Source organism: Peromyscus eremicus, chromosome 3 (genome assembly GCF_949786415.1).
Source record: "Peromyscus eremicus chromosome 3, PerEre_H2_v1, whole genome shotgun sequence".
Classification (NCBI taxonomy): domain Eukaryota; kingdom Metazoa; phylum Chordata; class Mammalia; order Rodentia; family Cricetidae; genus Peromyscus; species Peromyscus eremicus.
The window spans coordinates 114,634,475-114,643,545 of record NC_081418.1 but is presented as its reverse complement, the minus strand read 5'-3'; the positions used below and the strand labels follow the sequence as shown (position 1 = coordinate 114,643,545).

At 38.5% G+C, this 9,071-nt stretch overlaps 1 non-coding gene across 1 annotated transcript; it reads right to left on the bottom strand.

Annotated features, from left to right (window-relative positions):
* Window positions 1–4,844: 4,844 nt before the first annotated feature.
* On the bottom strand, window positions 4,845–4,949 carry LOC131907514 (U6 spliceosomal RNA). Its single transcript, XR_009378422.1, has one exon. It is a non-coding gene; the product is annotated as a U6 spliceosomal RNA (small nuclear RNA).
* Between the last annotated feature and the right edge of the window lie 4,122 nt (window positions 4,950–9,071).

Here is a 9,071-nt window from a genome sequence, read left to right as displayed (position 1 = left end):
CAAGTTATGGTGTGATAGCATCTTATCATTAATGATGCTTAAGATTTTTAAAATACTATGTTTACCCATAGTTTTTTTTTTTAATTTTGCAAAGTTTGCAATGCCTTATTCCCACAATACATGGGGATGACCAGGTAATACACAGATTTCATGGAAATAAATCTTGTATATGATGCTTGCTAGAAGAAAAGAGATCATCATAGTCACTTCTGATTGCTGGTTTTCTACATAAAAAAAGATGGCCAGAGTTTAGATGGATTATGTTCTATTTCAGTGATTCATCTCCAAATATATTAAAAATATATGCATAATCTAATAACATTTCTGCCAAATGAGACCTAGTCAAGACTTTGAAGTAAATCCAGTTTCATATAAAGTGCCCACTGTTTGTATTTGGGTTATACAACATTAGGGGAGGGTGGTGCATAGATAGGTAAGGAAACAAGAAATTGTTTGTCATTGAAAATTGATTTACTCAAATGTTTTGAACAAATTTATTCTCCAGGAAATATAGAAAAGATACATTTTCTTACTCTAACCTGAAGCTATAAGAAGGTTATCTGGAAAACCACAAAAAACAGAAATGCTATCATGTTTCACATGAGCCCTTAAGAAACATCCTTCCTTTAAATAAATTTCCCTGAGTTGGATTTAATTAAGTTTAGAGTAGTGAACTTAGGTACAAAAGCATGAATGCAGATTAAATTATTGTCTAGACGAAGGCATCATAATATTTTCCCTTGCAGCTGCATCCTGCTTTCAATGTTCTCATAGAAAGATCCACCTAAATCAAATTTCTGATGATCAATCACACTGTAAATGCACTAAGTGAGTTTGTTATTGAAAAGAGTGTCCCGGAGTGAATTGCAAAAATAATAATCCTTGGTGACATTGCAATCTTTAACTGCCTTCGCTGTTATACAAATCTGTCTCTACATTAGACAAATCTGCCTTAAGAGATGTTTTCTCAGAAATGTTGAAAGGTCCATTAATATTATCAGAAGGTTGTTTATCCAGCCCCACCTCTACCATCATTATGTGTTAGTGACATTTCTGGAACTGTATCAAATACCGTAGATAACTAAATTAACAGGAGATAAGGTTAAATTTCCCCCAAACATCAGAGTTTCTTATGTGTTCTCCCCAAAATCCCCTTAATTTCGTCTCTGATGGAGTGGATATTACATGACAGGTGTGTATGATGTAGCAAAGCCTACTAACAACTGATTAGGATGTACAAGTGGTTAGGTTAACAAGCAGGAGAAATAGGATGGGAATGGAGAACACCATTGTCAAGTATATGCATCCAGTGATGGGAAGACAAACCACTAGGCTCCAATCATCAAACATCAATCCAGAAACTAAAGACTTATTCAAATATAATTCTTTAGAGGACCTCCCAAACCCAACTACACTGCTCTCTTTAACTGCACAGAGCCCATGAGGAACACAGGTCCAGATGAATGAGTTAGGTTTCTAACTCACAGCTGTTAAGAAAACATTAGGTAGCCTCCCTGGTGATGTGAGTAGCAGTCCAGTCATCTTTGTTCCACATCTAGTATCCTCCTATGAGTGAGTACATACCATGTTTGTCTTTCTGAGGCTGGGTTACCTCAGGATGATTTTTTTTCTAGATTCATCCATTTGCTTGCAAACCTCATGATGTCATTGTTTTTCTCTGCTGAGTAATATTCCATTATGTATATGTACCACATTTTGTTTATCCATTCTTCAGTTGAAGGGCATTGAGGTTGTTTCCATGTTCTGGCTATTACAATCAATGCTGATATGAACATAGCTGAGCAAGTGCTCTTGTGGTATGATTGAGCATTCCTTGGGTATATGCCCAAGACTGGTATAGCTGGATCTTGGGGGAGATGGATTCCCAATTTTCTAAGAAAGGGCCATATTGATTTCCAAAGTGGTTGTACAAGCTTGCATTCCCACCAGCAGTGGAGGAGAGTTCCCCTAGCTCCACATCCTCTCCAGCATAAGGTGTCTTCAGTGTTTTTGATCTTAGCCATTCTGACAGGTGTAAGATGGTATCTCAGAGTTGTTTTGATTTGCATTTCCCTGATGATTAGGGATGTTGAGCAAATCCTTAAATGTCTTTCAGCCATTTGAGTTTCCTCTACTGAGAAATCTCTGTTTAGTTCTATAGCCCATTTCTTAATTGGACTGTTGGGCATTTTGATGTCTAATTTCTTGAGTTCCTTATATATTCTAGATATCAGTCCTCTGTCAGATGTGGGGTTGGTGAAGACCTTTTCCCATTCTGTAGGAAAACAGGACCCCAAGAAAGACAAGGGGATCGCCCAACGATGGAGAAATGGAAGAGATCTACATAAACAGCCTGGACATGAGTGGGGGTAATGAAGTGTGAGGGTTGAGGGAAAGGGAGCTTGGGGGAGCGGGAGATCACAGCTGGATCAAGAACAGAGAGGTAGAACAAGGAATAGGAGATCATAGTAAATGAAGACCACATGAGAATAGGAAGAAACAAAGTGTTAGAGAGGCCCACAGAAATCCACAAAGATTCCCCCACAACAGACTGCTGGCAATGGTCGAGAGACATCCCGAACTGACCTACTCTGGTGGTGGGATGGCCAAACTCCCTAATTGTCGTGCTAGAAACCCCATCCAATGACTGAGGGATCTGGATGCAGAGATCCATGGCTAGGCCCCAGGTGGAGCTCTGGGAGTCCAATTAGCGAGAATGAGGAGGGTTTATATGAGCGAGAATTGTTGAGAGCAAGGTTGGATAAAGCACAGGGACAAATAGCCAAATGAATGGAAACACATGAACTATGAACCAATGGCTGAGGGGTCACCAACTGGATCAGGCCCTCTGGATAAGTGAGACAGTTGATTGGCCTGATCTGTTTGGGAGGCATCCAGGCAGTGGGACCAGGTCCTGTGCTCATTGCATGAGTTGGCTGTTTGAAACCTGGGGCCTATGCAGAGTCGCTTGGCTCGGCCTGGGAGGAGGGGACTGGACCTGCCTGGACTGAGTGTACCGGGTTGATCTCAGTCCGCGGGGGAGGCTTTGCCCTGGAGGAGGTGGGAATAGGGGGTGGGCTGGGGGGAAGGTGAGGGGGGAGGGAGGGGGGAGAACAAGGGAATCCGTGGCTGATATATAGAACTGAATTGTATTGTAAAATAAAAAAAAAAGGGAAAAAAAAGTTCAATGGCATAAAATAAAGTAATTTTACATCAAAAAAAAAAAAAAAAAGAGAGAGGGAGAGAGAACATTAGAAGGGACATGCTGCAAACTTAAGAGTTATGTGACTTTGGGGAGAGTTTCAGGATGCAAGACCTTGCTGTAGGTTGGATATTCTCAGCAAGTTAGGATAATTCTATGATTCTGTTTTTTTTCTGGGGGGAGGCGTATTTTCTTGTTCTTTTAAGTGATTTTTAAATAATTTTTTTTTTATATTTTATGTGTATGTGTGTTTTGTTTGAATGTATATCTATGCACCATAGGTGTGCAGTGCCCTAGGAGGTCATCAAAAGGCAATGGACCCAATGGAACTGAGGTACATATGGTTGTTAGCTTCAATGTGGTTACTAGGCACTGAAACCCAGGTCTTCTACAAGGGCAGCAAGTGCTCTTAACCACCACTGAGACATTACTCCTCTCATTTAGAGATGAGAAGGCTCGATCCCAAAGCTGCGATGGTCAGGGAAGCAGCAGGCTCTCACACTGGACAGGAAGGGGAAGTGTTTGGCAGATTAGACAGTATTATGTGTGGTGTTGGAGTGGTCTTTCTATTGTCTTGCTTTGCCATGAGCATATATGAGCACCTGCTGTGAAATGCTCAAGTCGGCAATGGGAAAATCAAGTCCTGACAGAGACCATAACCTGCAGAAAGAATGCCAAATTCTTGCTTTGAGGAATCACACAGACCATGCTGGATGGCGGTGGCAATTTTTCTCCTTCTCACTTTAAATGTATGAAATCTTCTGGTTAGCATTTCACAAAAAACATTTTACAATTAAGTCTGTAGAAAATATGAAGAGATACATACTATCATATCTATTTGTATTTATTCATTTATTTATTCACAGACAGGTTCATGTATGCATCTCTTGATGTTCCAGAACTCATACAGATCTGCCTGTCTATGCCTTCTAACAAAAACATATTGTCATTTTAAAAACATAACGTTTGCAAATTTGTGTGCTTAGTTTATTTGAGCAGGACTCTCAGTGTGACCTCTGCTGTTTTTATGCACTGATGCAGTGCATTTTCATCCATCTTATTCTTGAATGTCTCATTAATTCTTCATTTTCCAAGACATCCTCACTTCACAAATACATCACCTGGTTTGCATAGACCCCAATTTCTCAAGTTGGAAGTTATGAATTACTATCAGTCTAATTGTAAATCCCTTCATCACAAGTAACCTCAATTCACAAATCATCAAAAAATATGGATCCTTATTTCTTGTCGGGTATATCTTTTGTGACATTTTAAGCAACTTGATTTCCCAATGAGTAATACCATGCTATTTATTTAATACTTGTTAACCTTTATTGAGTACCATGTTATATGTCCTATGATAGCCACTGACAAAGGCTCTCAAACAGTCCTTTCACTCCAATTTGGTATCCCACATTGTACTTCAGAGATACTGTGTGTAGCTTTAAGTCTCAAAAGAGATGCAAAAATAGTGGAATTGAACACAGACAACTTTCTGAGCCCAGTTCCTGAAGCACTATAAAATTTGGGATTATGTATTCTGGAGAACATGCAAAACTCTTCTAATACATCATTTTTTAAATATTTCACTAAAATTGCTTTATAGCCTTTTGGATAAAATTTACTTGCCAGGAACTGTGATAAAAATAAGGAAAGCTTCACAAGCGTAAGTGTTGTCCTTGTACAGGGGCCAAGCTATTCTTCTCTGTGTCATTGCAAATATAGTATATGTCCTGTCAAAGCAAGCATTCTTATTCCTACATTCCAATATTTTACATTTCTACATGAAAAGCTGTATATTACAGAGACCGTAAACTAAAAAGTGTTTAGATAAGAAGACGATGTATGTTTGAAGGTATACATTTAAGTGTCTTGCTATGCAGAGATTCAGAGAGATTTTACACGTTTGTATAACTCCATACTCTCCATGTCAAAATTCAAACCTGCCATTCAAACACAAAGATAAACTCAATTTATCAGAAAAAAAAAGGATATTTGAGATGGAGTACACAACTGATGAATTACTTCATCCAAAATCAATATAAAAAATAAAAATGAGATAAAAGCACATGGCCACAACAGCCAAGAACTCTGGAGAATGATCACAATAACCAGGACAATAATCTATGGAATGTGAAAAGAAGCTGGAATAAATACTAGAGGCATAGACAATTTAGTCAATGAAATTACAGAATAAATTTTCCTAAATCTAAAAAAAAAAAAAAACTATAAATCTACACATAAGAATCATTTAGAAACTCAAATAGTCAGGAACACAGAAAACTCTCTCCACAATACATTATTGTAAATATGTCAAATACACAAAGCAATTAATAGTAAAAGCTGTAAAAGCAAAATGCCTATTCACCTACAAAGGTAGAAACATCAAAATAATATCAGATCCAGCATCAATAACTCTCACAGTATAAAAAAAAAAGAAAAAGAAAAAGAAAAAAAAAACAGTCTCAATAATAAAGCAAAGAAATGATGAAATTCCATCAGTACAAGCTGAACAAAAGACAGGAGGGAGTCTGCGATATTCAAAGCATTAAACCAGCAAACATCTGAAACTGATAGGGAAGAAAGATTAAAAAAACAAGCAAATAAACAAAAATAAACTTACTGCATCCAGCCAAAAGACACCAAGAACATTTTTAGAAATCAGCAAGCATGTCTCAATAACAACCATAACACAAATGGCCTCAATACTCCACTTACCAGACACAGGTTGGCTGGCTGGATTAAAAAATACATCAGACTTTCTATTATGTCCAAGAACATACTTTACTGATAAATACACCCACAGACTGGGAGACAAAGCATAGAAAACAAGTAAATGAGAATTAAAAGGTTACACGGGGATAACCTTTTACAATGATAATAAGCTATTTCAACACCTGCATCTAATCTTTAGATAAGTTATCCAAATTGAAAATCAACAAAGAAAACTCTAAACCTTGTATCACATTCTAGAAGATGAATCTTTTATTACATACACCTTCCCCTTATAATAATGTCTAAAATGGTGATCTCTGTATAACCTATCCCAATATTTTACTTTGTCTGTTGTCTTAAAGTCAACTAATAAGACAGGTATTGACATGATCCTTTTAAAATAATGCATACAACTCTAAATTTTTATAGAATTATCCATGTAGATTAAATAAATATGTAAAGAGACGTTCGTTCTCCCCAATCTTATCAGAAAACCAAACAACTTAGAACATTAGAAGTCTCTACAGAAACAGCAAATTTCTGAGATTTTAAGAATTTCTTGTTTAGTTTCAGCTAACATGGCTTAAAAAAGATCACTAGGTCACTGGAGTTAATGCTCCTCCATTATTTTCTTTTTAAAAATGCTGTACTGTCTAGACTGACCCTGAATTCTCAGTACTCCTGTCACAATCTCACAAGTACACAAATGACTTCCATGTACCAGCATGCTCAGCTATCCTCCAATACTTTGTACATCTAGATCTAGCTAGACTTCATCATATAAAGATTCTAAATCAGTCACCTTTGTTTGCTGAATCTAGTTACCTAGTGCATTTACAGGGGTGTATTGGTATAACTATGATGCTATAAGAAGATCCTTGGGGGCCTGGATAGATGGGTCAGCAGTTAAGGGCACTGGCTGCTCTTACAGAGGTCCTGAGTTCAATTTCCAGCAACCACATGGTGGCTCACAATCATTTCTAATGAGATCTGGTGCTCTCCTCTCACCTGCAGGTACATGTGGGCAGAACACTGTGTACATAATAAACAAATAAATCTTTTTTAAAAAGATCCTTGGAGCTGAGAAATTCATGAAAAAGAGAAAATCAATTTTTCACATTTCTGGAGGCCAAGTTGTTAAGAATGAAGGTGTGGGAAGAAGTGCAGGGTAGTAAGGGCTGCTGTCTCTACTTTTAATGTCTTGATTTGAAAACTGCCTTCCAGAAAGGAGGCACCCCATGTCCTTACAGTGAAGGAGTAAGCACTAATGTACCCACAAGGGTAGAACTACTATGGCTGAGTAACTTCCTAATATTCTCATGTCTTAATGCTATCACAGTAGAAATAAGTTTTCAAATGAGGTTTGGAAAGACATAAACACTCCAAGAAGTAGTAGAGATTCTTCTTTCCTTGTCTCACATCCCCAAATACTACAGAATTGAAACCCAAAGAGAGTGAGCAGAGTATAATTTTAGTGCTGTGTTTTCTGGAATAGCACTGAAGGGCATCTCCAAATAAAGAGCACTAGTGTCTCCTTTTGTGTCACTAAAATTAAATAACAAAATGTTTATGCACTGCCTGGTTTCCCACATTGTTTTACCCTGTGTAACACTTTGTAGTGAACTGAATCAGTAACTTCTAAGACCTGTTGTTGGACTGTGGCCTGGAATAACAGCTAATGTTTTGTGTGTGACATGGTTACTCTAGTCCATTTATGTACCACCATCCATATAGAGGAGAATGGGAGATACAGTGTCAATTCTTATTTAATGTGCATGTAATAGGCAATATGGTCTACAAATGCACAACATACATGCAGACTGTGTTTAAAAGTCAGAGAACAAATGTGTTTTGAATTTTTTTTTTTTTTGCTTTTTTTAGGTATTTTTTTTTTCGAGACAGGGTTTCTCTGTGTAGCTTTGAGCCTTTCCTGGAACTCACTTGGTAGCCCAGGCTGGCCTTGAACTCACAGAGATCCGCCTGCCTCTGCCTCCCGAGTGCTGGGATTAAAGGCATGCACCACCATCGCCCAGCGTGTTTTGAATTGTTAAAGACAGAGATTGATGTTTCATTTGTAACCTACATGGATTAAGCTTTAGGCTTTTGAAGCAATGTTAGCTCTCCAGATCTGTTCCATTTTTAGGATTATTTTTATACTTATTATTTCTAAAAACAGTCAGCTAGTAGTGGTATTTCACGCCCACCTTTCTCTTTTATGCAGGAATTTTATATGGCTTGAGCTTGCATGTGTCTTGTGCATTCTAGAGCAAAAGTACATCTACAGGCAGTCAGTCTATTGTGCCTAGGCAAAACTGTTTATTTAATGTGTTCTATCACCTTTGACTTTTACAGTCTTTCTTCTCTTCCATGAAGATCTCTTGGACTTAGTGTGAGGGGTAGGATACGTATGACCTATTTAGGACCATTTGTAGCTAGAGTTTTCCTGCCTGGCCCACGGTCAGGGCAAATCTCTCTCACCCGCCAGTCCCACAGCCACTCAGACCCAACCAAATAAACACAGAGACTTATATTGCTTACAAACTGTATGGCCGTGGCAGGCTTCTTGCTAACTGTTCTTACAGCTTAAATTACTCCATTTCTATTCATCTATACCTTGCCACGTGGCTTGTGGCTTACAGGTACTTTACATCTTCCTTGTCCTGATGGCGGCTGGCAATGTCTCCTTCACCCAGCTTCCTGTTCTCCCAATTCTCCTCTCTGTTAGTCCCGCCTATACTTCCTGCCTGGCCACTGACCAATCAGTGATTTATTTATTGACCAATCAACAACACATTTGACATACAAACCATCCCACAGCAACCATTGTAGTGAGTATCTCTTCTATCTGTGACCCTAGAGATGTAGCAGGTAACTGTCCTACCTACCTATTACCTTGAAGAACCTGGCCCTGGGGTGTGACCTCAGGGCTACTCTTAAGACCTGAGACCCACATACACCTTGCTCTTCTCTCCCTCGTGGGCTTAGCTGCTGGGAGGGAATCACGTGGAAGAACAGCATGTACTTAGGCCTTCCAGGACCCTATGATAAATCTCCTGTTCTGTAGAGAGTCTTCCTTCCTAGTAAATTCCTTTACCCTTTAAGCAGATTCTGTGGGTTTCTGGTAATAGACCATCTTAGTTACCTTTTTATTACT